Source organism: Petromyzon marinus, chromosome 44 (genome assembly GCF_048934315.1).
Source record: "Petromyzon marinus isolate PM22_M1 ecotype Great Lakes invasive population chromosome 44, UKy_Petmar_22M1.pri1.0, whole genome shotgun sequence".
NCBI classification, from domain to species: Eukaryota; Metazoa; Chordata; class Hyperoartia; order Petromyzontiformes; family Petromyzontidae; genus Petromyzon; species Petromyzon marinus.
In genome coordinates this window covers 6,474,890-6,482,173 of record NC_133710.1, presented here as the reverse complement: position 1 = coordinate 6,482,173, position 7,284 = coordinate 6,474,890, and the positions used below count along the sequence as shown (strand labels likewise).

The window sequence follows — 7,284 nt, the reverse complement described above, 5'->3', positions numbered from 1 at the left end:
TGGTTTTGGATCTGATTGAGCGTGACTGTCCATCCCCCCCCCAAGCCAACCAGCCAGCCAGCAAAACTTTTTTTCTCTCCACCGAAGACACGGCTGGGGTGGAGGGTGCGTGGGGGATGCGGTAAGTTCACGCTTACGAACCCGGCTTCACACTGCGGGATGCAGCCAGACGGGCAGGAAGCCAGCCAGAGACAAAGACGTTTTATTTATAATCTAGTCGGAAGTTGTTTGCAAAAAGGCAGCAACAAACAGCACGAACAAAGATTCTAAACGATAAAGAGTGAAACACGATGCTTTAATTGAGCAACGTTATAAGAATGCGTGGTGGGGTGGGAACAGAGACGGATGATGGGGGAGGGCATTACAAAGTGGAACATCACAAACCATTCTCGTTCACGCTCCTTCAACAGAGGAATGGCAAATACCACACAAACGCTCTCTCTCATGAAAGCCCTCTCTTGACTAGCAGACCTCGACATTGGCATTTCGCGCCTGAACATATTTGCATACGCGAGAATGGAATTACAAAGTGGGGCAGTGTGAGGGTATAATTTGAGAAGAGTTTTGTGATCTGTAGTGTGGTGAGTGGGTGAGTGTCTGTGCTTGGATTAGTGAGTTTTTATAACCTGCGGTGTGGCGAGTGGATGAGTGTGCGTGAATGAGTGAGTGGGTGAGTGAGTTGTTGTGACTTGCAGTGTTGTGAGTGGGTGAGTTTTGTGTGACCTGCAGTGTGGTGAGTGGGTGAGTGTGTGCGTGAATGAGCGAGTGGGTGAGTGAGTTTTGTGTGACCTGCAGTGTGGTGAGTGGGTGAGTGTGTGCGTGAATGAGCGAGTGGGTGAGTGAGTTTTTGGGTGACCTGCAGTGTGGTGAGTGGGTGTATGTGTGCGTGAATGAGCGAGTGGGTGAGTGAGTTTTGTGTGACCTGCAGTGTGGTGAGTGGGTGAGTGTGTGCGTGAATGAGCGAGTGGGTGAGTGAGTTTTTGGGTGACCTGCAGTGTGGTGAGTGGGTGAGTGTGTGCGTGAATGAGCGAGTGGGTGAGTGAGTTTTGTGTGACCTACAGTGTGGTGAGTGGGTGTGTGCGTGAATGAGTGAGTGGGTGAGTGAGTTTTTTGTGACTTGCAGTGTTGTGAGTAGGTGAGTTTTGTGTGACCTGCAGTGTGGTGAGTGGGTGTGTGCGTGAATGAGCGAGTGGGTGAGTGAGTTTTGTGTGACCTACAGTGGGTGTGTGCGTGAATGAGCGAGGGGGTGAGTTTTGTGTGACCTGCAGTGTGGTGAGTGGGTGAGTGTGTGCGTGAAGGAGTGAGTGGGTGAGTGAGTTGTTGTGACGCAGTATTGTGAGTGGGTGAGTTTTGTGTGACCTGCAGTGTGGTGAGTGGGTGAGTGTGTGCATGAATGAGCGAGTGGGTGAGTGAGTTTTGTGTGACCTGCAGTGTGGTGAGTGGGTGAGTGTGTGCGTGAATGAGCGAGTGGGTGAGTTTTTTTGTGACCTGCAGTGTGGTGAGTGTGTGCGTGAATGAGTGAGTGACCCATTCCTCAACGTGAGTGGAATAATTGGTGACCAGTAACCACGGATGCAGTGATCTCCGGAGAGTGACTGGAGTGAATTAGTGCTGAATCGTGCTTGTGGATTCAGGTAAGGCCCACTGAGTTATATAACACTTGTTGAGACATGACCTGGCCACACATAAGAGCCCATTGAAATGGCTCATCACGTGGAAATGTATAGCAACCAAATACTCTGAACGCGTGATGTTGATTATAAATGTGTAGGGGGAAAAAAACTGGATGACCCAGAGAAAAATCCACGCGACCACGGGGAGAGAGAGACACGCACACTCAACATATACAGCAGCAGGCGTCAGGGTTCGGGATTGAACTCACGCCCTCCTGTATACCAGGCGAGGTAGTCAACATCTCCTAGCCACTGTAGCGCCCTAATCGATCAGCAGGACGCGTCTAGTGGGGCAAAATGTGGGTAACGCTTACCTTTCGATTTAAAGCTTTCGTGACTGCAGGGATTCATATTCTTGGCTCTTTCGGTAAAGTCACCACGTAGAAGGGAAATAATAAAAAATAATGAAAATAAAACAATAGCAATTTCTTGCTGTGGTTCTCACACCTGACGCTGATTGCTTGCGTTGCAATCGAAACGTCGTGAGAATTTTATCGTTTTATTTTTATTATTTCCCTTCTACGTGATTTTACCGAAAGAGCCAAGAGTAGAACGCTTTACCTCTTGCAACACGTCTCGCCAGCGTGGGGGATGTCACAAACAACCCTCCAGCAGTGTTGGTGAGCGAGCAGTTTCAGGGCTGCACCTTTACCTGCACCTATTTCAGGAATATTTCGATGTTTTTTTCCTGTATTTTCTGTTTGCACAGTCACATAGTCACTTTTTAAGATGTTTTTCTTGTTCATGTTTTTTGTTTGTTGCGGTTGCACCCGATTCAAGAGCCGAATGGCTCACAGGGGCTATACCAAATAAATGAAACTATGAAACTATGTACCAGCAGGGAGGCGTTGATGTGACCGCAGTGTCGACAGCATCCCCTTGTGGCGTGATACAGCATCGCCTTTAACACCGAGCGTGGTTTTTTTGTAGAAGGCCTGTTCAACAGGCGGATGTGAAGCTTCGTCGGGGTGGGTGTTTTTTTTCTCCACATTAAATTCACCGAGACAGACGACGGTTGATATCATTAGGCAACTGGGTTATTGAATGGCAGCGCACTGATTGTGCATTGCCTATAGAGTACAGACAGTAAATGTGCACTCCGCTCATTCAAACACCCTTCAATAATACGTCAACGAACAGCAATTGTATATTCCTTGGTTCTTTCGGTAAAGTCACGTAGAAGGGAAACAATAAAAAAATTAAAATATATATACGTGACTTTACCGAAAGAACCAAGAATATGAATCCATGCAGTCACGAAAGCTTTAAATCAGCAATTGTATAGTTGCCTCAATCCAGCGGCGTGGGTTGGTGAACGCGGCTATACGCTTTTATAAAACTTCACACAATCTCCGCTTAAAATGCGACGAAAGCAATTCGAATAATGAAATGTGGTTTGGTAACGGCAACAACAAAATAAAATAAAAATTCCATGTCAGAAGTGGGATTCGAACCCACGCCTCCAGGGGAGACTGCGACCTGAACGCAGCGCCTTAGACCGCTCGGCCATCCTGACATCGCTGACGGTCTTCAGTAAAAACCGTCCACTTAACACCAAACAACGCGCGGCATTTGATGTTATGCTTGGTGATATTTCGTATTGTGAACACAATTATTGAACAAACCAACAATAATAATAGGGGCTTTCCCCTTTTTTTCTGGCAACAAAACTGAAGGCTTTTTACAAGGATTCATGTATGCATTAACCACAATACCTGCAGTCGAAATGCAAACAAAAAAACATACTATGATAATATATAGTGCATTGTCCTTGAAACTGATTGGTCCACACCAAGGGACGGCTTTCTTTTGAGCCTCGACCCAATTGGTGACGCCAAAGAGAGAGGTTTTTTTTGGGTTAGATCGCGTAAATATAAAGATGTGTTGTTAAAACCCGCCACCACCCGACACAGCCAACTAGTAAGGGTTGTCACGTAAACAGAACGTGGCCAATTCGTCACTAGTACAGCACTAACCGCTGTGTTGGAGAGCCACGGGGCCGTCCATAAATGACGTCACGCGATGTTGGACGATTTCTGACCCCCCCCCTCGTCACACGGCGTCACAAAAAGTCAGACCCCCCTCAAATATGACGTCACAAAGCTCTGCCCCCCCCCCCCAAATAAAACATGCTTCAAATCGCTTTAAACTATTGTCATTGTAGTGCGTATTTAATGTGCCGCTGCACTCTGATGTTGTAGGAGAAAACATTTATTAAAAAGTCTATTCAATTAAGTAGAACGTGTTGTCCATGTTAATTTAAAGTTACGCATTTTGATGTGACGTCACATTTCTCAAACCCCCCCCCCCCCCCTTGTCACACATCGTCACAAATGTCTGACCCCCCCACCCCCACTCCTGGGTGCGTGACGTCATTTATGGACGGCCCCCAAGCCACAACATTTACAATCTGAGTACGACGTTTCGCCAGTAATTAAAACTGGCTTCATCAGGCGACAGCCAGATTTGTAGAGGTCCTCCTGTTTCGCTCCTTATATCGAGGCGTAGATGTGATGACCACGCTTCTGCACTCTTGCAAAATGATGGGGTGGGATTACTGAATCAACGTACATTATGCATTCTGCAAGCCCTTTGGACTTGAACCTTCCTGTCTGTTGTGTTTATTAAAATAGCCCTACCAACGGCAATCCCTATTGAAGTACGCTGCCCTTTGTAGGCATGCAATTAAATCATGTTTCATTTGATGATTCGCTTCCACGCAGCACTTTTTCAGGAATATTTTGCTGTTTTTTTTTTCCCTGGATTTTCTGCTTGCACAATCAGTCACTTTAAGATGTTTTCTTGTTCATGTTTTAGTTTTTTGTTTGTTGCGGTTGCACCCGATTCAAGAGCCGAATGAACAACTAAGACGGTAGCTATCCGAACGGTTAAAATTATTTTTATTTCTTTCAATTTCGATAAATTCTCTAATTAGTCTTAGCCAGTAGTAGCTAGTTTTGCACAAAACTTCAACATCATCAAAATCAATTGAGTGTCCTTGTTGGCACGCGTGTTCTGCTACTGCTGCCAATTGTATTTGGGAGTATTTAATGTTTCTCTGATGTTCTTTTAGTCTCATGCTAATCATTCGTCCTGTTTGCCCAACATAACATTTACCACACGTGCAGTTAATCCTGTAAACAACTTCTGTTGATAGCTTCGGTAATACATATTTTGTAGCAGATATTGGCTTCTGTATTTTATGTACCGTGCCAAATCTGACTCGGATGTTTTTTTTTCTTTCAAATATCTGGCTAGTTTATCAGTTACTCCCGCAATGTACGGTATTTTGATCGTTTTAATTACTTGGGCAGTTTCAATTCTCTTGTTAGTTGATTTGTTTTTGGTATTCAATGCCGTGTTGATTTGTGCATCATTGTAACCGTTCATTTGCAGCGCTTCTTTAACATGTTGAATTTCACTTCTCAGACTGTCACCATCTGACACTTTCTTAGCTCGATGAATGAGCGGGGTGATGGTGTGAGTGCATTCAGATAGGCGTCAGAATGCGTTTTCTTTCGGTAAACCCTGTGTTATTTTACCATTTCTACCCCGTCCGAGCAGAATATCCAGAAATGGTAAAGTTCTGTCAGCTTCCACTTCCATGGTGAACTGGATGGATGGGTTTTGCGAGTTGAGATGATTTAGAAATGCGTTCAGCCCATCTTTGCCGTGTGGCCAGACCACCAATGTGTCATCCACATATCTAAACCAAGCAGATGGTTTTAGCGTGCTTGCATGTTATTGGTTTTGTTTGAAAATCATCAATGTACAAGTTCGCAATCACAGCAGATAAAGGAGAGCCCATTGCTGCTCCTTCCTTTTGTTTATAGAAGTCACCTTGCCACAAGAAGTAGGTGTTCTTTAGACAGTGTTCAGCTAGTCTTGGGATATCTTTGGCTAAACCTTTGTTCGTTACCTGAGTGTCGAGTAATTTAATTGTCTCGTTGACCGGAACCCTCGTGAACAGAGAGGTCACATCAAATTTTACGAGAATGTCATTCGGGTTAAGCTTAATATCTTTCATTATATTTACGAGATGTTCAGAGTTTTTTTATGAACGAAGAGGTCCTACCCATGTAGGGCTGTATTTGTTTCGTTACGTATTGTGCTAATTTGTGCGTGGCAGAGCCTATTGTACTTACTATGGGTCTTAATGGGACATCAGGTTTGTGAATTTTTGGTGAGAATATTATTGTGTTATTTTATTTTATCAATTTATTATTTTATTCTCATTCTACGTGACTTTACCGAAAGAACCAAAGAAGAAGCCCATAAAGTCTTGGTGCCCTTGGTTTGATCAGGTATTGCTCTTCCTTCGGAATTGATGACTTGGCAATGATTGCCGTTGTTATACATTCCAAGGTGCTGGTTGGGTCTCGTTTATTTTTTAATAATCAACAGGACAAAAATATATCCATGATAGAGGTTTTTTTTTTTGGGGGGGGGGGGGGAGTTCGACTGCGTGAATATACAAAAAAACGTGCCAATTAGTTTCTACTCTATGTTTTTTTCGGTAAAGTCACTTGACACAGATATTCTGCTGTGACTGTTCCACCTGAAGACGGAAGCTTGTAGCTTGTGTTGCCTCCGAAACGTCGTGATTTAATTTAGTTGTTTTATTTTATTTTACCTACGTGACTTTACCGAAAAAACCAAAGAGTATGAATCCTTGCAGTCACGAAAGCTCCAAATCTAGAATTAGTTTCTACTCCAGCACACCGGTGTGGTGGACAGTAAACCCACAACATTTACCATTTGATTACGACTCGCTGCATGTTAAATACAAATAAAACATACAGTATGTATGTATGTGTGTTGAACTTCTTTCGCACCGTACGTAGACAACCGTGCTAATCGGAGGTGCAGGGGAAGGACAACAAACGGAATACTAAAAGCAGTTTTCAAGAAATTAGTTTGTCAATCTAGACGATTTAAAACTACATCGCTCCCAGTGGATTCCGAATATAGGAAGAGCGTTCCAGACGGCCACAGAAGCGCATCTGAACGCGAATTTGAATCATTGCTGTTGTAAATGATGCCCTCCCGGACGATCGTGTAACTAATGGGTTTTATTACAAACACGGTACTTTTTATGTGGACAGATAGATACTGCGTGTGAATGCTGCTTATATAATGTTTCGTAATTAAGAAGCTTCGACTATGAATGAAAAACTGCCACGACAACTATTCGGGTTGTGATTGATATCGATATTCATTCTAGAATTCGACGAATGCGAGTGATAACTTTCGTTCACATAAACACAACTTTGTAAACAATCGAATAAAGTAAAAATAAAAATCTTTAAATCAACACGTAATATTAAAACGCGAAAATCACCGCTGTACTCCCTCCCCGCTCGCCGTAGTTATTTTTTGCCGCAGTGACATTCACGAAGGATTGACGTCAACCTTGGTTGTGACGTCATTTTCAGAGCACCTTCTTTGATCACGTGTATGACGTCATCGCATTTTAGCCTCGTGCCTCTGCGACGTCATTACTTGTGCTGACGTCATCATCGCTCACGATTGAAGAAGCTATTTGGGTGGACATGAAGTCACGTCTTTGGTGCGAGGGGGGGGGGATGGTTTAAAAACTAAATTCGGGACG

The 7,284-nt window shown here is 44.0% G+C and overlaps 1 non-coding gene across 1 annotated transcript; it reads right to left on the bottom strand.

Annotated features, from left to right (window-relative positions):
• Positions 1-3,106: 3,106 nt before the first annotated feature.
• Positions 3,107-3,189, bottom strand: TRNAL-CAG (transfer RNA leucine (anticodon CAG)). The gene has a single exon. It is a non-coding gene; the product is annotated as a tRNA-Leu (tRNA).
• Positions 3,190-7,284: the final 4,095 nt, after the last annotated feature.